Here is a 25,414-nt window from a genome sequence, read left to right as displayed (position 1 = left end):
AGATACATATACAGTTATAATTCTAATGTCTTTCTGATTAATTGGCTGGTTTATTATTATGAATTATTACTCATTATCTCTAGCAAGACTCCTTGTATGAAGTCTATTTTGTCTGATACTAATGTAGTAATTCCAATTTTCATATACTTACTGTAGTTTTCATGGTATGTTCATTTTCATCTTTTAATTTCAGTCTATTAGTACCTTTTTATTTGAATTGTGTCTCTGTTCAAGACATCTTATCTGATGTTCTAGTTATCTATTGCTATGCAACAAACTACTCCAAATCTTAGAGGTTTCAAATATCAACCATTTTATCTAAAGATTCTTTGGGTCAAGAGTTCGGGCAAGGCTTGGTTGAGCAGCTCAGCTCCTTTATCTTAGATTATTGACTTGGCTGCATCCACTTGAACAGAGCTAGAAGGTCCATGAAGGTCTCACTCGCTTATCTGGTGCTTTCTTTAAGCTCAGGCTTCCTTTAGTATGATGTTTTCAGAGTTTGAACTTCTTACATGATGGCTAGATTCTTTTTTTTTTTTTTAAGATTTTATTTATTTATTCAAGACAGACACAGAGAGAGGGAGAGAGGCAGAGACACAGGCAGAGGGAGAAGCAGGCTCCATGGAGGGAGCCTGACGTGGGACCCAATCTCGGGTCCCCAGGATCATACCCCAGGCTGAAGGCGGCGCCAAACCACTGAGCCGCCCGGGCTGCCCTGATGGCTAGATTCTAAGAAGGAATGTCATCAAAATCGTTTTTCTAAGTTTATGTGTCCTGTTCTCTTCCTTGTTAAGAGAAACTTACTTTTTTTCCCCAGGTAATTTATTTTCAAGCTTATTATCCCTTAGGGGAAGCTGTGCCCTTCTCTATTCCCAGAGGATGGATAAAGACTAGTTTAATAATCCAATCATGATAAGTCTATTTCTTTTGTGCCACTAAGGCCTGTGAACACTACTCTGGAAGAGGCTTGAAGTAAAGTCAGAAAGACTTTTGGGAAGATGTTTGTCAAGTCTTAAAAAGGATACAATAGAGGAATGTCCCCTTCTTCTGATGCTGAGCATTACCAGCATGTGACACGGAACTATAAGGCCATATTGCCACCATGAGGGAAAGACATTGAGAAGCCAACATGCTGACATGGCTGAAGAGAAATATAGAAAAAATCTGGGTCCTTCATGATATTACTGAGATACTAAATCAATCAACTTCGGAACCACAAGATTCCCCTGCCCTGCCATTTTATTGAGATATAACTAACATATAACATTGTATTAGTTTAAGGCATACAACATGATTTGTTATGTTGTTATATTGCACAATTATTGCCACAATATGTTAGGTTAACATCACATAATTTCAAAACGTTTTTCTCTTGTGATGAGAACTTTTAAATTTATTCTCTGAGCAACTTTCAAATATGCAATTAAGAGGACACTTGGGTGGATCCGTGGGCTAAATGTCTGTCATTGGCTCCGGTCATGATCCCAGGGTCCTGAGATCAAGCCCTGTATTGAGTTGCGCTCCCTGCTCAGCAGGGAGTCAGCTTCTTCCTCTCCTTCTGTGGCTCCCTCTGCTTGTCTCTCTTGTTCACTCTCTCACTCTCTTTAAAATAAATAAATAAAATATTTTAAAAACAAATTACAATTAAGTATTTGTTAACTACACATTACATCCCCAGGGTTTATACCTTTTAACCACCTTCGTCTATTTTTCCCACTCCTGACCCCCCCACTTCTGGCAACTGCTAATATGTTCTCTGTTTCTATGAGTTTGTTTTTTTAGAATTCATATACAAGTGAGATGATATAATGTTTGTCTTTCTCTCTCTGCCTTATTTTACTTGGCATAATGCCCTCAAGTTGCATCCACATTGTCACAAATGGAGGGACCATGAGATTTTTGCCCTTCTGTTTTGTGAAATGACTTTAATTTGCAACATAAAGCATTCTGAAAGATAAGAGGCCGAAGTTAAAATAGTGTACCTAGAATTATTAATTTTTTACTATTCTTAATTTTATGATTGGTTAGTGGAGGGAAGATGCTTAGTACATTTAAACCTACAGTACAAGTTATAAAGCACAGCAAACCATATAGTATGGATTTAAATGCATACTTTATAAATCAAATTTAAAAACAAAGAAACAAAATTATCTTTTTCCTCCAAGTGGCATCATTACTGTGGAACTGCTGCTGGCAACAGACCTGACATTGCATAGAGCTGGAGGTAAGAATCAAGTTGTCAGAGAAGATTATCTTGAAGCTAAAGTTATGATGACCAAAATCATATTTTTTGGCATTTCAATCAAATCACAGATTTGGGTTTAAAATCCGTAACTAGTTTGTAAAGATAGAAAATAGAAGAGAAACCTAAAAGAAGCCCCAAATGACTTGATCTTAGTCCAGTGGTCACACTTATCACAATTAGTGCCATGTGTCTTTTTTTTAAGACTGTATTTGAGAGAGAGCACAAGCATGGGTAGGGGCAGAGGGAAAGGGACAAGCAGACTCCCTGCTGAGCAGGGGGCCTGACCTGGGGCTTGGTCCCAGGACCCTGAGATCATGACCTGAGCTGAAGTCAGATGCTTAACCAACTGAGCCACCCAGGCACCCAGTGCTATGTGTCTTAATCACAAACACTTCTATTTATTGACAGTCATATAATTGCAATTGTTTTAATTTTAATAAGGTGTATGAGTTAGTTAAATTCATTCATTCTTTTTAAGAGAGATTTTATTTATTTATGCATGAGAGACAGAGAGAGAGAGAGGCAGAGACACAGGCAGAGGGAGAAGCAGGCTCCATGCAGGAAGCCCAACATGGGACTTGATCCCCGGTCTCCAGGATCCCACCCTGGGCCGAAGGCAGCGCTAAACCACTGAGCTACCAGGGCTGCCCAGATTCATTCATTCTTTTGGCTTTACCGAAGTGTAATTTTTAAGCTACTGTGACCAATGAATGATTTTACTCACTTTTTATCTTGCCTTGCCAAGAATTAAAAGCATCTTTCACCCTCAATCATAATAATTTGTGAAAAAAACAATGTTCAACACCCTATAAATAATTATAGGTTCAAAATATAGGTTCAACACCCTATAATAATTCCTATTATTTTGGAATTTCTAAAAGATTTAATTTTGCCATATAAAATCATATTTATTTAGTTTTGTTCATATTTACCATAGACACATGAAACTTCTTCATGGACTGGCGCAAACCTGCAGACAGGCACATGGACAGGCACTACTGATTTCTCCTAAATCTATTATAGACTGGAAAATGTTTACCTTTATCCTTCTATACTTAAAAGTGGATTTGCCTCTTTATTCAGTGACTATTGTGTCTGTGACATGTAAGACCCTGTGGCAACCGCTCTGGAGAATGCCAAAACATGTAAGACCTAGCCCCTGACCTTAAGCTGCCCATACCTTGGTTGGGCCATAAAAATATGTCACAGAATTAGGCAAATCTTGTTTTCTCTGCACCAAGTGTTTTATATTTAGAAAAATAGAAATGCCAGTGGATTTTTTTTTTTTTGGTCTAGCTTAATTTCTTTCAGGTCTTAACCTCATGTATCTTTACTAATGGGCAGCCAAACAGTTAGCAATGTGGATTTTGATAGCTCTAGGGAATCAGAAAGGTAGTGTTGTAAGAGGCAAAGCTAATCAAAGGCCATAAAGGGACCATTACAGGAGTGTGAAGATTACAGCATCCTGTGAATAGGAGCCCAGCCGAACATGGACTTGTCGCCTCTGGGGTCTGTTCTTTCCAGCTCCTCACTAAGGCTTCTCTCTCTCTCTAGCCCTCTTTGAGTAAATGGCTGAGGATGCACCCTTGTTACTTTTGTGCTCTATGATTTCATCTAGCCCTCAGAACTGTCTTCTAAGAAGGTCTCAGTTTGATCAGGACCATAAGATGATTATGTTCTCACTACAAGTGAATTGTGAACTAAATGTGTCAAGTTGGCAGCCAAGATCAATAACCTTCCTCCTCCTCCTCCTCTTCCTCCTCCTGCCCCTCTTCCCTCCCTCCTCTCCCTCCTCCTCCTCCTCCTCCTCCCTCTCCTTCTCCTCCTTTTTTTAAGGAAGTCCCTTCAGCAGAGGCCATTACCAAACATTCTATCCATAACTCAGCACAGAATCCTCTGGACTGTCTAGTGGGCAAAATTAGCTCTAACCCATTGGTAATTTAGCTCAAAAAGAAACAGCTCTCGCCTCTGAAGAATACAGAGTGATGTTTGAGAATTTTGAAATGATTAACTAAGGAGAAAAGGATTTAAAAAACAAAACTAAATAGTGATTTCCCCCAACATACACTCAAGGCATGTCTGCATTCTTTTCTTTTCTTTTTTTAAAGGTTTTATTTATTTATTTGGGAGAGAGAGAGAGAGAGAGAGAGAGAACAAGCAGGGAGAGCAGCAGGCAGAGGGGGAGAGAGAAGTAGGCTCCCTGCCCACCTGGGGAACCCGATTTGGGGCTCGATCCCAGGACCCTGGAATCATGATTTGAGCCAAAGGCAGACAGTTAACTGACTGAGCCACCCAGGTGCCCCCTGCATTATTTTCAAGGCTTTCTTTCTACCAAACAAATCAATTTGGGTAAGCAGCAGCAGTCTGAGTTGTATCCTAATTTCATCTATTAAGATTTTTGAGAGGGCAGCCCAGGTGGCTCAGCGGTTTAGTGCCACCTTCAGTCCAGGGCGTGATCCTGGAGACCTGGGATCGAGTCCCACGTCAGGATCCCTGCAGGGGCCCTGCTTCTCCCTCTGCCTGTGTCTCTGCCTCTCTGTCTCTCTGTGTCTCTCATGGATAAATGAATTAAATTTAAAAAAAAAAAAGATTTTTGAGAGCCAATATATTTTGGGTTAATCCCAACTTTTTTTTTCTTTTCTGTGAGTTTGTTTTATAATAAATATTTTAAACATTTCTTTATCAAAGTGCTTCTCCTCAAATATTTTGTCTAAATGGCATATAGGTTCTAGTTGGCTAATTTGGCAATGCTAACTCCCATTTTATTTAACATCCAAGACTAGGTATCGAAGCCCTATCAAATTGGGGTCATTTAAGAAAAACACCCAGGAAATGGGCTTCTTCTTACATATACCTAGTGAGATTTTGAAACACTATTGTCAGGAAATACAAGCAATCCCTGAAACTTTCTCCCTTGGGTTATCAGAGTCCGAGACAATTGATGACATTACATTGGTCGTTCATTTTAGATTCGTGGAGCCTACAAAAATCAATAGTTTTCCATTATCAGGTCCAGCTGGGTCACTAGCCTGTCAATGAGCTGTTACAATTGCTGTACAGGGGTGAGCCTGACCAGTCAATTGCTGCTGACAAGAGGAAAACATGCTGACAGCCACAGGAACAAGTCAGAACACAGATTTGCACTTCAGTTTGCCATCCAGAGAGACTTCGAGCAAGGCCATTTTCAAGACATGGAGCACACTCTGTGGGAGGCTGGGGGAGGGGCTACCCCTTGGTTTTATGGCACAAGTGCCAAAGGGCTTGTCCTAGCTCCATCCAACCATCTCCTGTAGAGGCTATGTGTGGTCACTCTCTTTGTTAGTAAGAGGGCCTATACCAGCCAGAGTTGTCCCTAAATACATCTTCTATCCTACAATGTACCCAGGGTAAGAGTGGGAGGAAGGAACTCTGCCTTTAGTACCACCAACTCAGATGGAATCATACATATCTTAGAGAATATAAAAACTTAAAAGAAGACATAAGTGGGCCAAAGACACCAGATATAAACAGATATGACTAAACCTGTTGCGAGCAAGTATCGACTGGATGACAAAAGGTCCTCTGGTGTTGATATATAGGTTCCCTTGTTTCATAATTATATCATTTATACTTTGATCTCAACTTGAGATACTTTATTAATCCAAGCATCCCTCATTGGTGTCTCATTCACAGCCACTCCACTTAATGCAATGAATAGCCAGGGGAACTGAGTTCTACTTGCCCTACCTATAATTAGGAAGTGGGGTATAGAATGGTCAGCTTCAAAAAGTATCTTAATTAATTAAAAAAAAAAAAAAAGTATCTTAATTGCCTCACATTAAAAAAATGGAGACTGGCTTGCCTCACCTACTGTATCACAAGGTTGTCAATGAGATTCAAAATGAGATCAATTGAGAGTAATCTCTGTCCAATGAAGTGACTGTGTATTCCTGTGTCTCTTGCTCTCTAGAAACTATCCATGCAGGACAAGTTTAAAAGCAAGTGGAAAGAAGTCCTTCTTTCTCCAGAATAATTCATGTTTGGTCTAGACAGAATGCTTTTCTTTTTTAGTTGAATACTATGAGTAATGTATCACACATTCCATCATGAGTGAAAGCCAAAATTTAGAGGAGAGCTCTGAAGTCTTACTGGGTTTGGTGGCTCTCTGTAGTTCATAGAGAAGAGGACTGAGATGCCAGCAGAGTAGACACACATGGTCTGGGTTCTCGCATGCTGAGGAGTTTCTAAAGCAACGGGGAGTTTGTGCAGTGCTCTGGTCTCCTCATGCTAGTTTTATTTCAGACATCAAACTTTTAAGCTCAAAAGATAAATATTTTGAATTTGTTTCAATATTATGATTTTTAATGTTCCACTTTTATTAACATCTTTCAAATATTAAATTCTAGCCCTTTTTTTAATGCCTCCAGTCTTGGGATGGATTCTTTTGGAAGTCAACATTCACTTGTGTTCTATCATCAAACAAAACTGGTAATCAACTGTATTACTGGAAGCCAACTAGCTAGGCTTTTCTTCTTCTTTTTTTTTTTTTTATTACACCACCAAAAAAATTCATTTTCTTTAAATGAGTTTAAAAAAAAGTAGTTTTAACAAGAGCAAATTTGCTAGTAATTAGATGAACCAGTTTTATGTCTTCCAGCACTTGGAAGCATGAAATTCATCAGAATTCTCATAGCATTAATTAAAAAGAATTTATGTTTTTTTAATAAAATGCTTCATGTTTTAGCTCCTTTATTCCTCCACCAAATGTGATTATGTGGGGGCTGAAGGGAATTCAGGTTAATATGTTGACACACTTAACAATGCAGGGTCATGTTGCACAATACGCTTCACTGGTTTGGTTCAGTACACCCCTTGACAGGGCCTAATCATCCCCTGCCCTAAAGGCAGAGGGAAAGAGAGGATTTTAATTACTGCTCTGTATGCAAGTTTGCCAGCATTAAATTGAGACATAATTAGGCCTCTGAATTTTAATAATTGTCCTAGCTAATTGGGCAGACAAGTACGTTATGCAGCATGGCGTGATTAGATAATTAGTATTTCCAAATGACAAAATTGGGCTCTTGATTACAAATTCTACATGAAGGGGGAAAAAGGTAACAAGCAGATCTTTACAAGTCTATTAAGGGAGAGTTTAACGATGTTGATAATTTAAAGTCCATTAGGAAGCAACATTTCATTCTCAGAACTGGGGGTCTGGGACAAGGGCCTCTGGCCAACTCTGGCTCCCACTTAAGTCTCCTCCCCAGGGTGCTATGATTTCTCTGGGGTCTGGTCATACACCCCACCCCTTACTTCCACCCCAAGCCTAGCAGTCATCACTGACCTTGGATAAGGTCTCTTTGGCTAGACACCAAATGGCAGGTGACAACTCTGAAAAAGAAATCATGAGATGTAGGAAGCAGAGAACAGAAAAGAGGTAACCTACCCAGTCAGGGTATATGTATCTATCGTATCTTTCCTTTGCAAGTGACTGTTCTTTCATTCTTCTCCCAGAACCACTTTCATTGTGTCCTCAGCTCCTCTAAAATCTTTATATGTAAAATCTTAAGTCAAAATCTTAAATTTTTGAGGTATTACATTATTGGGGTAAAGAGCATGGGCACTGGAGACTGACCTGGATTTGAGATCATCATTTACTAGGAGTATGCCCAAATTTACTTAATGTTGCCAAATCTCAGTTTCCTTACTGGCAAAACGAGGAAACTTCCCTCATAAGTTTGTTGATAGGATTAAATAAGATAATACATATAGGGATCCCTGGGTGGCGCAGCGGTTTGGCGCCTGCCTTTGGCCCAGGGCGCGATGCTGGAGACCCGGGATCGAGTCCCACGTCGGGCTCCCGGTGCATGGAGCCTGCTTCTCCCTCTGCCTGTCTCTCTGCCTCTCTCTCTCTCTCTGTCTCTGTGACTATCATAAATAAATAAAAAAAATTTAAAAAAAAGATAATACATATAATATAAAGCACAGTGCCTGGCATAGAGTTAGTGCTCAATAAATATTAGCCATTAATTGCAAATTAAGTCAATGACCTCAGAAGCTACAAGGTGAAGGTGCTGGGTCTAACTATGCTCTTTACTAATTCAAATGAGGCCAAGGTCCCTGGTTCCTTTGCTTTGTAAGAGAGGAACATGGTGCTCCACTTATGCCGGAGTTCCTTTACAACTCAAATGCCCAACCAGATTTCCTTTCTGTCCATTCTTCAGAGGTTGGCATTGCAGGCAAGCCCGACCATTCAGAAATCATGGGGGCAGTTAACCTAAGAGGAATGTGTTCTTAACTCTGCATTTTACCCTACCTTGTGACTCACTCTTCACAAATGTCACTTTATTGCCCACAGAGGCATACTTCTGGCTGCTAAACTTTGCTCACAATAATGAGTAGGTTGCTTTAGATTAGGTGTTTCAAGCAAAAGGAAAAACTGAATACAAACCAGAGTCCCTCTAAAAAAATGATTAATAGGTGGTTGGTTGGTGGATGAGAATATGATGATAGCTTGTTACAGGAAACTCAGAAGTTCCGGATGTATATCCATCCATGTACACTCATTAAGGACGACTATAAAGAAAATAACAATGTCTCCACAGGTTGGTCAAGACAGTCTACCAGACTGAATGAGAATTTATGACTTTCTCAAGAGTTTGTGCGTTCTGGCAGAGATTCCAGTTCGGAATGCAGCGTTCTCTCTGTGGGTAACCTGTGCGTCACTATGGCATGATCTCTACCGTACATAACACCTAAATATCAGACACAAGAAGATAAGGCACTTAAGTACAGAACGCAAGCATCCTGCTGGAAGCTTAGAAGGGAAGAGTAGGATATTTTCCTGGATGGGAGTAAAAACAGAGACGGAGAAAGAGTGAGGACGATCCTTACACAATAAGGAAACCAGTCCTCTTGGGGCTGTGAGTCTGAGGTTCACAGCGACCCTGTTCCCGGGGTCACGCGAGCGGCCTGGAGAGTTGGTGCAGAGCTCTCGCCTCACTGCACTTCCCAGATGCCAAGAGGAAATGAAAATATCACCGTGGGCAGAGGGTGGGCGAGGTAATAACTGTCATAAGATTTTCTTCTTCCGCCACACAATGCTAGAGCTTCTGTCCCGCTCTTTTTGAAGAAGTACGTTTATGACTGATCGCTCAACACCTTGTTGGTTCTGATTGCAGAAAACACACCTTATAAATATATGATAACCATCCTGTAATAGAGAGTGTGACAATTTACTTCACAGTGCGTTTCGGGCTGCTAATTGATCGTTTCAGTCCAGGGACGATTTGGAATAAATTATACCCATCAAAAGGATATCACAGCTCATTTTGGTGGAAGGCTTTCCTTGTCGCTTCGCGTACGTCTTCTGGAGGGCGGACGGCACCCGCGGGCGGGGAGGAGGGGAGGGAGCCGGCGGCGAAGAGGAGGCCGGCGGGGCGGGGCCGGCGGGGCGGGGCGGGGCGGGGCGGGGCGGGACGGGGGCCGCTGGGACGGAGCGGGACGGGGGGCGGGACGGGGGCGGGGCGGGGCCGGCAGGACCGGACGGGACGGGGGGCGGGACGGGATGGGGCGGGGCCGGCGGGACGGGGCGGGGCCATCGGGAGCGCGCGCCCGCGCGCCCGCGCCCCCGTCAGCTGCAGGTCCGGAGCCGGACGGTAGAGGCCTCCCTTCTGAGGAGGCGGCGCGGCCGCGCGGGGCCGGGGTGAGCGCTCTCAGCCGCGCGTCCTTCCGGACCGGGTCCCTGCGCGGCCCGATCCGGTGCGAGTATTCCCCACCCGCCGTCCTCCTCCGCAGGCGGCGCCGCCCGTTCTTTGGAGGTGAGAGCGTCGGCCAGGCCGAGGGCCCTGCTGGGGGGTGCTCCGGTGCGCCGGGTCTCCCCCCGGCTCGTCGCCTCCCCAGGGGCGTGGGGTGGGGCGGGGGCGGTGGGCGCGGGAGCGCGGGGCGCTGCTCTCTGAGCCCCGGGAGCGGGACCGCCGCGGCCCCGTGGGGGGCTTTGTGTGCAGCCGGTGGGCGGCTCGGGTGGCCCCGCTTCTCACGCCGCGGCTGGGGAGGGGGCTCGGGGCCGACCCAGGCTCGGGGAGGGGGAGCGGGGAGCCCCGCCCGCCGCAAGCCCCGGGGGGGGTGCGGGGAGCGCGAGGACAGGGCGAGTCGGGCCTGCGGGCGACGCGAGGCCGCGCGGGGGGCGCCGCTGCCCCAGGTCGCGAGGGAGGAGGGGGGCGCCCTGGGGGACGCGGCCGCCGCGGAGGCCCGAAAGCCTCGGTGCCCGGCCTCTGACCGCCCCGCAGCCGCATCTGGAGCCAGTCGCGCCCCCAGACCCTCGTCTCGTTTTCATTTCCCAGCAAAGTGTGTGCGGTTGCGTGGTGGTCACGGAGAAGCGAGACCCAGAGGCCCCGCCCTGGATGGGATTCATAATTGGAAAGAAAAAAAAAAAAAAGTTTTTCCTCCTGGGATCGCAGGCGCTCGCCTTTCTGGACTCCCCGCCTCGCCCACGAGCCCCCCAGGCTGCCTTCATTCTCCGCCTAACTTGAGGCCCTTCAGCGCACACGTAGCACACCCCTCTGTCCCAAGTGCTCAAAGTCGGGGCGTCGCGTGGTGTGCTTAGTTGTTTAGTCCTCTGTCACGCTAATACGTTGTGTCGATCTAGGGCACGGACGCTTCCTCGCAGGCGATTTTGACAGCAATCATCCTACCAAGCTATTATGAAGTGTGATGTCAGTGCGTTCTGCAGGACGGATAATGTATAAGCCAGATCTTGACACGCTATCTTACAAGGAAGCAGCTGAGACCATCAGTAAGAGTCATTTTAATTCACACACCAAAAATATTTTGTGTTTGGTTGACATCTTTCAAAATGCTGAAAGAGGTAGTAGCATTTATCATTTTGTAGGTATTTATCAATATAGTCACAGAAGTCCCCCTAGGAAGGAGGAGGATTTTTTTTTTTTTTGTCTTATCTTACTCCTATTCTGTCGTATAAACCGAGGAACAAAAATGTGTCCTATCAAATAGTCCATAGTAAGTCAGTGAGAAATCTCTATTTAGGAGGCCAGTCTTCTAAAACTGGAATGATTGGAAAAGTGAAGAAACTAGTTGTGTTTACGCCTCTGTTGTAAAAGAAAATCATCTGCTAGCTTAAATAACAGACCATATGCTCTTAGCACAAGTGCTGGGTGTGTGAAATGATCAGTTTATCTCAGGTACAGATGTCAGGTAAATATTCTGTAAAACTCCAATCTTAATGACTACTTGGGTATTACTCTTGGGTATTAAAGACTGATTATATCAGGAGTCACTTAAAGCAAGTGATTAGGTTCAAAGTATTGCTAGGACCCTAATGAATGAATTTGGAAATCTGAAAGTGATCCAAATCTAAGCAAATGCTGTAGGCTTGATATTATATAATACAAATTATATTTACATGGACCAAGTCCTGTGGGAGGCAGTTTTACGGTGGACTCCTCATGTGTTGACCTGAGATATTTTCTTTTCCTGCATTCATTAATTCATCAGTTATTTATTCATTATTTGTTATAGGTCCTCCATTTCACTTTGCCATTGAACAGGATCTCCATAGGCAACTGATAAATAATTGTTGAAGTGTAACTAGAATATGTGTATCTTCCCTTGTCTCCAAGATAATATTCCAATAATAATATTCCTTGAATTTCCTTGAATTAAAGAGTTAAAAACTGTGGCTTTTCATTTATACGAATGAAAAATTGGATTGATTACCCTCAAGTAGTAAATCAAGGAAAGGAAAATTAGAAGTTAGAGTTTTCTCCAGCTATGCCCTATACCCACATGGTCCCATGTGTTTTTTTTTTTCCCCCTAAGACTTTAAAGACAAAGTTTAAAGGACTTGCATGATTGGATGGGTTCATTATATTCTTTTAATTATTTTAGAACTTAAGGTTTTCCTTAAAAGGTCTTGCTCCATATGTGGTGTGCTGGACTAGCTGGTTTTATGTGAGTGAAGGCTTTATATTTTTAGTAAAAACCAAACCACATAACCCTTTCCCCTGCAACCTGAAGTAAGAATTGCCTACAGTTAAGTCAAGCAAACAAACATATCTCAAATAGTCACAGGTATACCTGGTTAAAAATCATTTTCATTAGTTTAATAGAAAAATATACCCAGTATGTTTATCCCAATTTTTTGTAGTTTTAATGTTTTTGTGGATAACACTTGAAATAGTTAGAACAATACCTAGATCCTTGAGTATCAAGACATTTTTGTGTGAGATATGTAAGATGTACCTAAAGAACGTAAGATTTTGTGAAGTACAATAATATATATGTATATATATATGTGTGTATATATATATATATAAAGATTTTATTTATTCATGAGAGAGAGAGAGAGAGAGAGAGAGAGGGGCAGAGACACAGGCAGAGGGAGAAGCAGGCTCCATGCAGGGAGCCTAATGTGGGACTCCATCCTGGGTCTCCAGGATCACGCCCTGGGCTGAAGGCAGGCGCTAAACCGCTGAGCCACCCAGGCATCCCACAATAATAGAAGATGTTAAGAATAATTTTATCTTTAACTCTAAAAGGTATGCTGTAGGGCTGAAACTATGTAACAAAGATATGAGCATAAAGTAATAAAATCAATCATACCAGGACTTACACATATATTAGTGTGTTTTTATCTGGCTAGTCATCTTGGAAGTTGGTCACTTATTCCAATGATACATGCATTGCTGCCATTGATCAAACCTCTTTTAAAAGGAGCTCTTCATTAGGCACTGGTTTTCAAAACAAGGCACATCTTGTTAAAAAGCCTGGGAGGCAGTAAGTCATCTCCCTTTAAAGACCTTCAGTGCCCTGAAAAGTAAGGGGGGGTATGTGTGATTAAATCAGGGTAATATAATTTGGGGTCAAAACAATCAGAAAGACAATTAGATGGCTTTCTTTAGCAGCGTTTAAAATAGTTCTAAAGTCATTATACAAACATTGTTTGAATAATGGCAGCACCATTGGAATACAAGTAGCTGCCAAGGGACAGCTTTAAGAAAAGTGCTCATTTGGAGCTATACATTCTCTTTGATTGTCAATAAATTATTAATTTAACAGTCATATACATGTATAGTACATTGTATACAGTCATATTCAGAAAGTTGTGTTGTCAAGAATTTGGTTGATCCACCTTTTATGAGAGTTCAGTTTTGCTGCTATGATTACAAAAGCTGTTAAGTTCTAGAATATGGAAATGGGTAGAAAAAATTCAAGAAGTCATAGGCTAAAATCAGAATTGCCCTATATAGTTCTATAGAATTGATGCTCCACATTCCTTGAAATATAAAAGAATCATACTCAGTTAAGAAACTAGGGATCCCTCGGTGGCGCAGCGGTTTAGCGCCTGCCTTTGGCCCAGGGCGCGATCCTGCAGACCCGGGATCGAATCCCACGTCAGGCTCCCGGTGCATGGAGCCTGCTTCTCCCTCTGCCTCTCTCTCTGTGTGTGACTATCATAAATAAATAAAAATTAAAAAAAAAAAAGAAACCAAAGAAACCAAACTTTACCTAGGTATTCTATTTTGTGAGCAAGGCATTTACCATTAACAAAAAATTCAGTGATCCTTAGAGTGTAGGTTAAATGTCACCTGTGGATCGAAACACATCATTTTTAGTAGTTGGTTCTGAGTATAGACCCCAAAGTAGATGTGTTGTAGAGCCACTGTGTACTACTGTAAGTTAACAATATACTATCAAAATATAGAACCATGAAACTCCTCACCCAGTGAATTTAAACTCTTGTGATATTCAAGACAAGAATTTGGGAAAGGGAATAGAAAGACAAGGAAAAGAAAAAGAGGGAGAGGGTCAGAGGTAGGTCATGGGACTTTTGAATTATAATTCATTGAATTCATTTGAGGGAAGAGTTTATAAGTGCTTTCCACAAACCACCAGCAAATAATTTAAAATCTGAGGGAATAGTTCAGATTCAACCCCAGCTGAGACTATATGGAGAACCAAGAAAAGCAGAAAGAATGTAATTAGCTGAGTAGGAATTTTTCTACGAGTTCAGATCTAATACCTCAGTATTATATAAAGGGCCACGGGATCATTAGTGATTAGCAGGGATCCGGATCATAATGATGAGAGATCAAGGCCAGGGGACAAAGATGAAAGAGCCTTCCTGCTTAAACTGAATGTTGCAAATGCTGGTGCACTTACATAGGGAAGGTCAGCCAGCACTTAAAGAAGTAGGGCAATAGTCCCAAAGCAACAAATGTGTTCCTCTCTTTCACCCCAGAGTTAGATTGGATATGGAGATTAACCAAGCTTGAGCTGACACAAAAAGAATGTCCTTATTTCAGCCACTTATAAGGCCTGGAAATTTGAATCCTGTCTGCTTTAATGAGCTTGGATATTGCCCAGAAATTGGGGAAGGGAACCTGCTGGGTCCTGGATACCAGGGTTACATACCCAACTAAAAGGTCAGTGAATAAGGTGGACAGATCCAATTCCCGATCTTTTCTGGGTACACACTGGATTGTTTGTCCACTAGGTAGACAAAATAGCTCCTAAATTTTTTAAGCACAAGGGAGTATTAGATACCCAGTATACACACAATAGATATGACCATTGTGGAAGAACAGGTGATATGATGTTAGCCTTTGTTTGTTTGTTTTTTGTTTTTGTTTTTGTTTTTTTTTTTTGGAAATGGATAGCCTAATTCTCATGTCTGCTTATCTTCTATAGATTTAAGAACCATCCATATATTTCTTACTTTGAGTCTTCAGTTATTGTCTATAGTGTTTGTAGCTTCAGGATTGGAGTGGCAGGCTCTTAGTATGGCCCCAGGTAGTTGTAATTGAATTCAGTGTAGTTGGTGTAGTTTGAAGCCCATTTCTTAGAGAGGCTCTTGGTTTTAGATTTACAAAGTTCACTTGTGGATCCAGAATATAGAAAAGGTGGGAGATTGCCCTGAGTATTGGGAAGTATCATATGGCAGAAGGAATCCAGGGCCAGGAGTGGGGGACCAGGTTTATTGTGTACCAATTGTGTTACTTGAGGCAAATTCTAGTTTCCTTCTAGGCAAAATGTATATCATAATAACCTGTTGGATCTACTTCAAAAGGTAGTTTTAAGCCTTATCTGAGATGGAGTAAATGGAAGGACTTGGCTTATTAAGTACTGTGCAAGTGCAGTATTTTGTGTGCCACTACATATATTTTGCAGGTAAAGGTAAGGGTTATAGGCCTTGAGCTGTAAAGATATTTAAACCAAAATATAAATGAAGATGGAAACTTGCCTTTGGGAACTTGGGAGAATAGAGTAGTTCTCGCATTGATAGTAGAAACAAGTGAATAATACTGTTATTCCTTCATAAGAAGTACTATTCTGTTGCCAGAGTATTCCCTTCTGCAAGAGATTGATTGATTGATGGATAGATGGTTGGATGGTTTGATTGATTTATGAGAGAATGTGCATACATGGAGGGAGGGAGAGGGAGAGAGAATCTTAAGCAGACTCCGCACCCAGCTTGGAGCCCAACATCGTGCTCTGTCTCTCGAGCTCTATCTATCTCTTGGCTCTGAGATCATCACCTGAGCCAAAATCAGGAATCTGACAGCCTGATTGAGCCACCAGGCTCCCTACAAAAGATTTTTCAAAAATTGCTTCCTAAAGGGGCCTCTAGGTGACTCAGTCAGTTAAGTTTCTGGCTCTTGATTTTGTCTCAGGTTGTGATCTAAGGGTGGTTAGATTGAGTCACACATAGAGCCCCCATTGGGCTCTGCACTCAGCAGGAGTCTGCTTGAGTTCTCTTTCTGCCCCTCCCCCACTCATGTGCATGTGCTCTCTCTCTCTCTCTCTCTCAAATAAATAAATCTTAAAAATAAAAATGCTTACGAAAAACCTGTTGGATAGAAAGAAACCAGCCAGCTTGCTTAATACTATCAAGTCCAGATTTTCAGCAGTGGCACTGAAGGTATGCTCTACATAGGAAAAGTAGCCAGACGTCGAGGCCTTGATTCTTGTACTCACAGAATTTCTTCTTTGAGATTTCATTAATTCCCATTGCTACCTTCATATCTTAGGGGAGAACAAAAGCTGGCTGGAGTTCCATATTTTGGCTTAATTGGTCAGCTATAAACATTTTTAAGCAATTGTTATTCTTCCTACAGCAGCAACCCACTTTTGCTGCAGAGATAGCAAAACCTCCCCCAACCCCTTGCAGGCCATTTTTTAAAAAATTAACTTTTGTATCTTTTTTTCCCCCTTCTTTCCTCTGTGTATTTAAAAGTTAACAGAGGCTTCTGGGGAAAGAACACTTTGCCACTCTATCTCATAGAAACACCAGTACAGATACAGGCAGCATCACTGGCTCCCACCAACATGGGCATGGCTCCAAGAGAGGATGGGGGAATGGAAGGAGTGGTTTGGGATGTTATGGAGTAGTATACACTCATATTTTCTTCTGTTGAGTTTCAGAATCTGCCCTACTAAAGAGTAAAAACAGTGCCCTTTGTCCGAAGTCATTGGTTAGAGGGATGTTTTCTGGAGGTTTGTTGAATATCTTCCACATAGTGATGCTTCATAAATTCACATTCTGTGAGGCACAGTGTATCTGAGCCAGTATAGTATATTGGGGCATTCGATTTAGACAGTCTGTTTGAATACCATATCTAATACTGACTTTCTGAGTGACTTGGACAAGTTTCTTAATCTCTCTGAGCCTCAGTTTATCTGCAAAATAACAATAATACTAGTATTTACTTTTTAGGATTGTTGTACCTGAAGTGTGTGCTCAGCAAATGGGAGCTATATTATTAGGCTCTGGAGAGTGAGGGAAGATTAAAAAGAAATTTCCATTTTCAAGGAGCTTACTTACACTGTGGTTGGAAGTGACTGAGTAGAAGAAAACTGACAAGACCATACAGGGCAGAGAATAGGCATGACATGAAGGTGCTGCAGATAATGAAGAGTTCAGCAGTCTGCCAAGGACTAGGATGATGAAAGATTTCAAGATAGAGGTGGGAATTCCTCTCTGGGATTTACAGTCTGGGTGGGATTCAGGTATGTATGGTGCAGTTGAGAAGGCATCCCAGATGGCAAGGAGAAATACTGATCAGAACACAGTATATTAGGGGTGGGAGTATGCCAGAGTAGAAAGTGAACCAGCTTTTGAACCAGATGGATAAGCTTAAGCCTATCTGTGCTGTGAGATTTTGATTGGACAAGTATCTTAATTTCTTTAGTCTCAGTTTCTACAACCTTAAAATGGGTACAATCATCTCATTGAGTTGAAGGGATTAAATAAGATGTTTGTAATACCTAACATGGTACCTGGCACTTCACAAGTATTCAATAAAATGAAGATAATCTGTGTGGTATTTGCAGAGGACAAAGGGAGGGCTGTTTGTCTGAAGAGCTGTCTTGCCTTGTGTAGGCTAGTCTTGGAAAACAAAGCAGAAATGTCCAGTTAGGGAGAGTGGAGAGGAAGCCTAAAGGCCAAATTAAGGAGTTGGGGCTGTTACAGGCTATCAGAGCTATCAAGGGCTTTCCAAGAAAGTAGGAGTTTAGGGTGGTTAATATCAAGGCACTCTGAAATCTGTTTTGGAGGAAAGAAGCTCACCTTGCGCATGTAAGGTGACAGGGGTATAGATTAGGATAGTGGAAGGGTGACAAGCCCTGGTCATTGTGGTCTCTTGAAAGTTTCTGTCATAGAAGGAGCTAAGGACTAAACATGTGGAGTTAGGGAGCCTTTGTTTTGTTTTGTTTTGTTTTGTTTTGTGGGTAGACAAGTGTCACTTGTCCAGAACAAAATTAGTATAGATCCATAACTTTGGAAAATAGAACTCACTCAATATTCAGGGACTATAAAAGGTGGTAAGTAACTTTAATACTAAATAACCCCTAGAACCTGCTTCGGCTTAAATAATAGCATTTTTTAAAAAGCTCCTTTCCCCTTCCTATTAATGAAGATGAGTGTGTGCCTGTCACTGGTTTCCAGGAAGGTATATGTACAGATCATTTATAGCCATATGAAGTTTGAGGTTAGGATTGTAGTGGCATTGGGCTAAATGAGGAGGGTGGTGCTAGCAAAATGGTAATTTTGATGACTTTACTTGGTGACATTATGATTTGGATGAGAAAATTCTGTCCTTTCCCTGGGGTTTAGAAGTGATTTAATTAAAAACACAAACCTAGGAAATAGTTTTGGATATTAGGGGATTTATTTATGTTGTCTCTCATTTTCTCCTCACCTCTCTCTTTTTTTCCACCCATTGCATTTTTGTAGTGGGAGTATAGATGGTAGAGCATGTATTTCTAAAGGAAGTCATAGTGATTATATGGACACCAGTTTTTTAAAACTGAGGAAATTGCAACCACCTATTACTGTTCAATGGCAAGCCTTAAACATATTAAGCAGGAAAGGATAACTGACCTACCATTGATTTCCTGAATTTCACTGTTCTCTCATTCAGAGGGCAAGGGCAACATGGTGCTAATAGCTCTGGGGTGTCTGGGGTGTCATAGGAGTTAACTATAGCCAAAGATTGCATCCCTTGGAAGGAGGATGCATATGCCAAGGGGATTGTGCACAGTGGTTGACAAACACAGGAAGGGAATAAATGACCAGGGAAAATAGAGGCCCTGGGCGGTTAGAGGCAAAATAAACTGGCTTAGTCCTATTACTTCTGAGCAGGGGCAAAGAGTGTATTTCCTTTCTCATCTCTTGAGTTTATTTAAATTATCTGTTGGGGTAGGGGTGGAAAGAAAGCATGATTTTATAAGGCTGATTAATGTTAAGATTTAGACATGTAGGTTATATCCAGGTCCTAATACACCTTTTCATTCCAGCTTAGAAACCGAAGACTGCAAAATAAACGTGTTCTAAGGGAAGGAAGGGGAGAAAGCAAAAGACATGTCCCTACTTTTTATTTTAATGAGAGGCGTTTTTTGAATATACATTATTTTTGGATTTTTTTATATCCATGCCACCCAAAGAGATCCTCCAAAGTAGCTCCTGGCTAGGGAGCTTGAACCAGGGGTAAGTGGCATTGGGCACAGGGTATTCAGGGTGCTGTTGTCATTAATTTTGCTGAAAGACCCTAATCAGAGACCAAGTCTCCCCTCCTTGGTGGGTGGCCCTGATCTTGGAATGGGCCTCCATGCAGATTTCAGCCTTGCCGCCTCCTCCAATCCTTCTGCCTTGTGCTCCTGCAGTGGGACCTCTCTCTCTCTCTTCCCCCTTTTTTTTTTTCAATTAAATGAATTAATTACCAGGCATTTAACTTTTTGCCAGACTCTTTCATTATGCCCTGAGTTGTTGCTGAGCGGCAAAGGGAAGTAATAACATTCGCAGTGAGGGGCAAATCCTGTTAATGAACAAATTAAAGTTCAAACAGTGATTCAAGTTCACAACCTCTCCATGGCTCTTCTCTTTAATAAGAGTTATACATGTTACTTTCCTGCTCTTTTCTCCCTTTTATTACTTTTTAAGCTTTTCATCAACACTGCCGGGGCATATTTGAGGCTCCCAGCCTTTCAGCCCTGACAAGGACTGGAGCAGTTATAATCCTATCTTAATTTGGCAACTTTTGTAAAACACATAAAGGGCCCAGGGTTACCTTTGGTCACCAGGACCTGGTGAACATATAGTTTCCACCTCCTACCAGGGCTCTGTGAGTTGCTCCTCTCTCTGTGCATTCCTCCAGCAGTCAGGATCTGATCACTCACCCTTCCCACCCGTGGGCACTGCTTTACTGAACAAGTAAGGCTGAGGTGCAACTGAGCCCTTGCCTCTCTCTATTCTTCTTCTGTCATCCTCTTCACCTGCCTGGTTACACTGCTGGGGAGAAGGGGACTCAGTAAGAAGAGGGAGGAGTCTCTGGACTGAAAACTGGGAACCTTTATGGGGAAAAGAGTTTGAGGTAGGAAGGATGCTTGATCCCTTCCTGACCACCATTATTACCAAATGCTGCTAGCTTCGCTAAGGGGGCCATGCCTGCAAAGGTGCTGAAAGGCCCCAACCTTATTGGCCCAAACCAGAGCAGGGCAGGGGCCTTGTGGGAAGGAGCCTGGGGAGGTGTCCAGTGCCTGCCTACTTCTCCTTTTTTATCCCCTCCCCATACTATGGATTGCATGGGGGCCTTTTCCACCTCCGTGCCTGGCTTCTCACCACTATCCCCTGAGCGTGGTGGCTTGATATAATCACCATGACAACTGCAATCTACGAGCATACACATAATAGAGATGAAATAGACAAAAGATTAGCATGCCATGAAAAGTACAATAAGTTTCTTATTTAGCATTTAGATAACTGTCTTTCCTTCGGAGCAAGCTTCAAAGTTGAAGCCAGTTTAGACCAAGAGGATTAATTCTTTCTCCCGCATGCTTCATTGAATCTCTCATTACCAAACTTTGTCTGTATTGATGTAAGATTTGATTGAAGATTAGAGCATTTAGCAAATCTTGCTTTTCTGCATGTATCAGGTCCTTTCAAGCACGGATCGCAGTGCCCAGTGGTCAATACCCTTACTTTTATCCAGTGTCTGCTTCATTTAAACTTAATCAACTCCATCAACGAACTGGAACAGGGAAACGTCCCTGCGGTAAGAATGTTGTGCTTTTGTGGGATAATTCTTTGCTCTTTCCCGATCCGTTGCCGTTAAACCTAAAATTGCACTATGATGAACTTTTTTTTTTTTTTAATCAATATGATAATGACAATTGGGTCTGAACGCTCTGGTAGGAAGGACTTAGACTAGAGCTGAATCTGGCTTCCATCACCAAAACAACTTCTGGTCCTACGATAGTCTGCCTCCTTTTGTTTGTGGCTTTAATACCTTTTCTTCCCTGACATTGAATATTGCTCAAGCTGGAAAATGATGCATCTTTGTAGGGAAGGCTCATATGTCACAGCCAGAAAGTGAAGCAGACCGATTGGTTGTGTGAATTATCTGACTTGCTGCAGTGAATTATTTGCACTGTTTCCCTACCTAGTCAACAAGTTCCTGAGGTATAGTAGAGATCAATCAAAACTGACAGCCCGCATGTGAAGGCTTTACTGTGTAAATCTGGCGCACTCATCCTGGCCATGCCGGCCCTGGCATCTGTATATCATTTTTATACTGCTACCAGTAGAGCAATTTCAAAAGTATTTGCAAGGAAAATGCGTGTCCCCATCTGTTCCTAGAAGCATAAATGTGCCACCTTCAGAGGGTTTTCACTGGTAATCATATCTTTAATGATCAACAGACTAGTGATATATATTTTTCCATAAAATGGGGTTTTTTTCACTTTATTGTGATTGGCTAGAATAAATAGCTTTTCCATATGTTAGGGAGATAAAATATAAGATTAGCAGAGGTCGTTTGTTGGATGGTAAACAAAAGAAACAATTCATTCCAAATAATCTTTGAAAAGAAGCAATGACAAAATTAAGTTGCAATAACAGAGCATCTGAGGCCCCACATCAGAAAACAGACCTTGTTCCTCCTTGGAAAAGGAGCCGTTTAAGAGCAGAAACTTAGAGTCTTCTAGAGGACTCTGGTGGCTTATTTTCATGAAGCAGGGGAGGGAAGGAGCAGGGTAAGAAGGAGAGGCTAGAATAATACTTGTTTTTTCTATTTCTAAGGTCATATTTCCTATTCCTTTACTTTTTAAGTTTATTTTTCAAATTCCCTTCCCTTTATTTTACTTGCAATTTTCCTGTCTTCACTGTAGCACCCTCAGTAAGTTGGTGGGTAGTGTGTTCATAAAGTAGGAAAATGCCATCCTGCTGAATTTCTCTTCAGGCCTACAGGGAGATGGGGATTGTTTGTATACTTAAAAAATTAAAAGGCTGGCTTCCTCCATGGGAGATTTCTCTTCTCCCATAGAAAAGGGTGACTTTGGAGAGTCAGGTACAGTACCAGCTTTTAAGTGAAATTCCAGAGCCATGCGGAAGGTACCTGAAGATAGCCAAGACCCACCAGGGAACCCCCAGGGAGTGTTCATAGCAATCTAATCCCACCTGTATAGGTTATGGTCTGAAGATACAACCAGGCCCTTATCTGCTTCCTCTGAAACACCTGCACCCATAATCTCCACACTCAGCACCCATTTCAAATGCACACACTCTTAGTTCTGTAGACACTGTTAGCTCTTGGGGAAATTTGGAAACTTCTCCAGGATCTCTGTGTAGAGGTTTCCACTGCCTGCTCAGGAATCTCCAATTCTATTTTGTTCCCAGGGTTGGGAGAGAATCTCCTGTTCCACAAAGGACTGACAATTGTAAGATGCCTGGATCTATCTAAACAATGTCTTCAGCCTCCAGGCTCTCCAGAAAATAGGTGTAGAGATGTTTACACATGTTTTCTGTAAGTCAGAGTATTGAGAATGACAAGTTGGGGTGGAGGTTTCTCTATAAACACTGAAAGTAAGACTAGTTAGTAAGTTAACTGTAAAGTGGATTCTTATTTTACCCCCTTGGGACAATGCGGGGGGGGGGGTAAACTGTCGTTTCTGTATGTTACCCACCCTACCCACATACTCCACAGAATTTTTTTTTTCTCTTTCCAAGTGCCTGCTGTTCTCACTGCAGCAGGAATGTATGAGTATTGGAAATATGGTCTTCAGGTTGGTCCCAAGCAGAAAGTCTACTAGCATCTTAGACCTAACTTGTGTTAATTTCCTGGGCCCAGTGAGGCTTGGAAACAGTGACAGAACAGTAGAAAAACAGCTTACCCACATCTCTGACCAGAACAGGATCAGAAAGCCACCATCAAAGGTTTTCTTTTAAAATTTCCCCCTTAATCTGAGAAACATAATCTTCTAGGCTAGGTTGCACATACTTAGGCATAGACTGTATAGGACACTTACAGGTAGATCCTATTTTGCTTGATCTGAAACCAGATTTGCTGTAGTATTGCAATTATGACTAAAAGAAAGGGAGGTCACACTTGTGGTTGCACACTGTATTGTGATTACACTGCAGATCTGCAGTCTTCAGTGAGTTTGCTTGCCACAAGGGAATTCTGGCATGTGTTGTGTTTGAAATGATTTACACTCATTTCAAAAAATTGAATTTCCTGATATCTATGTATTTTAGTTTGAGACTCATTTTGCATTGAATTTTTCTGGGTTGTTTTCATAAAATGAAGTTAAAAAAAAAAACTCACTAACTGATTTTACGTGGGAGAAATAAATGTATGATGTTTGCTCCGTCCCTTGTCTAGGAGGATGAGGCTGTTACTACCACACATGGGACATTTCCCACTCTGTCTTCTTGTGCCCAGGGGTCCTGTCCAACCCACAGGCCTCCTCCAGGAATGTTGCTGTCCACACTGGAGTAGAAGACGCTGAAGAGCTTAGTATTGGGGCTCATGTTGGCTGAGGCTCTGAACCATAGAACTGCAGGCATCCAAGTTTTTCCTAAACCCTTGATTGGAGCCCTTTCTAAAACACAGTCTTTTGCTGCTTCAGAATCACAGATCCTCTACACTTGCATATCCGTGGCAGAGATGGAAGTCTTGACAACTATAGGACAAGTACTGCAAATTTTAAAATTTGGGTGAAAATTACTTGCAGCAACAATGGTCTTTCCCTCCACAGCCTCACTACTACCAAGGAACCTCATCAGTTCAGGCTTACTTCACTGAAAATGTACTTAATTCCAGAAAAACTACTAGATACCTATATGTAACTGCTTTTTGTTAGCCAATTTTATGAAAACAGCCCTTCCACCTTAGAATATTGAACCTAAACTCTAATTCAGATATTTGAAAATATATGCAGTGTTAATTTGCATGTAATATCATGACCGTAGTATTATGCATAGTATTTGGTTTTTTAGATACCCCTTAATAAGTCAGGGTGGGGAGGCAGTGTGGTATTTTGAAAAGAAATTCCGATTTTAAAAATAAACTTAAGGAAATGCCTGTTTTGATTAAGGAAAATAAACCTAACTGATCGTTAAGGCAAAGTGAACTATTAAGATTTAGTGTCAACAGTCTTTAAGTTAAATAACTGATAAAGTGCCACTCGGAGCTTAAAAATGCCAAGATGTCTAAAGCTACCTGAAAATGAACAATTTGGAGGAATTGAAGTTTCTTTTTTGTTCTCCCTTCCTCTGAACAGCATGCTTGCAATACTTTCCAACACTCTTGGCTTTTATTAGGAATTTTCACCTTGTTCCAGAAGGAAACACCGGAAAAGCAACTTGTATAGTTAATAGCCTCAGTCTAAAGAACGTTATTTCTGGGCAGAATTTCTACAGTCACCCTTGTCTGTAAACATTTGTTAAGGGGTGTATTTTAATTTTAAGTCAGAACAACTGGGTTAAGATGTGGAGAAGACGCTGAGGGTCCCTATGGGGGAAGGGGCAAGTGAGAGGAAGCTCAGTCAGTTTTACTGTGCGCCAGGACTACCGCAGGCAGCAGTGTGCAGGCAGCCCTGATCTCTACGCAGTGCTCTCCTCGCAGGGCAGGACGTTGCTTCACACCTTGGAGCCCTTCCGTGGCACAGGCTGCAGGTGGTCGCGGAGACCTCGGTCCTTCCAGCTCCTGTCCGCGGCCTTTGGCACCTTCTTCCGGGGTTCCCCTCCCCCATCCCCACGCGGACGCCGACGGACGAGACGGCGGATTGAAGAAGCCCGCCGGCCGCGCTGGGTCGGGTCGGGTCGAGCCGCCGGCTGCACGGGGGCGGGGGGGGGGGGGCACCTCGGCGGCCGCTCTGGGCCGTGCGCTCCGGGCCACGTGACCCGCGGGCGGCGCCCGGGGCCGTCGGGGGGAGACGCGGGGCGCGCCTGGGTCGCCGCGGGCCCGCCGCCTCCCGCCAGCCTGGCCGCCAGGGCGGAGCGCGGCGCCCGGGTGGCCCCAGGAAGGCGGCGTCCCCCGGACGACGCGCCCCCGCGGGCGGGGAGCCGCCTTTCTCCGCGAGGGAGGCTGGCGTGGGAGCCCAGGCGGGCCCCCAGCTGCCGCCGCCGCGCGGGGAGGGGGGAGCGGCCTCGCCGGTCCCCGGGGCGCCGTCGGCCCGACTCGGCGGGGGCAGAGGCCCGGCCGCCTCCGTCAGACGCTGCTTTCCAGACCTTTCCAGACCTTTCCGACCGGACGCCCTGGGCGAGGCCTCCCCGCGGTGGCCGCCGGGGTGGGGCGGGGGGGGGGTTGCGCCTCCCTGACCCGAGGCCGCCGGCCCGGGCGCGCGAGCCCTCCCGGGGCCGCTCCCTCCGCCCCGCCCCGCCCCGCCCCCTCG

The 25,414-nt window shown here is 43.2% G+C and overlaps 1 protein-coding gene and 1 long non-coding RNA gene across 5 annotated transcripts in view; one reads left to right on the top strand and one right to left on the bottom strand.

The window, feature by feature from the left end:
* Positions 1 to 9,656, bottom strand: part of LOC140637936 (uncharacterized) — a 77,101-nt gene extending 67,445 nt beyond the window's left edge. Inside the window, exons 1-2 of the long non-coding RNA XR_012035051.1 lie at positions 8,676 to 9,656; positions 7,569 to 7,615 (exon numbers count right to left, since the gene is read on the bottom strand). This is a non-coding gene — a long non-coding RNA (uncharacterized lncRNA). The remainder of the gene's footprint in view (positions 1 to 7,568; positions 7,616 to 8,675) is intronic.
* The window catches only part of ZNF644 (zinc finger protein 644), a 175,029-nt gene that overhangs the window by 143,557 nt on the left and 6,058 nt on the right, over positions 1 to 25,414 (top strand). Inside the window, exons 7-8 of one of the 4 annotated variants that reach the window (XR_012035042.1) lie at positions 2,166 to 2,224; positions 8,830 to 9,548. The gene's annotated coding sequence lies outside the window, so the exon portion shown is untranslated. Of the gene's footprint in view, positions 1 to 2,165; positions 2,225 to 5,255; positions 9,549 to 25,414 lie in introns of those variants that run through there. The other 3 variants (XR_012035041.1, XR_012035039.1, XR_012035043.1) reach the window with 3 other exon arrangements.

Source organism: Canis lupus, chromosome 8 (genome assembly GCF_048164855.1).
Source record: "Canis lupus baileyi chromosome 8, mCanLup2.hap1, whole genome shotgun sequence".
In the NCBI taxonomy this organism is placed as follows: Eukaryota; Metazoa; Chordata; class Mammalia; order Carnivora; family Canidae; genus Canis; species Canis lupus.
The sequence above is the reverse complement of the archived record's forward strand: the minus strand, read 5'-3'. Positions and strand labels throughout refer to the sequence as shown.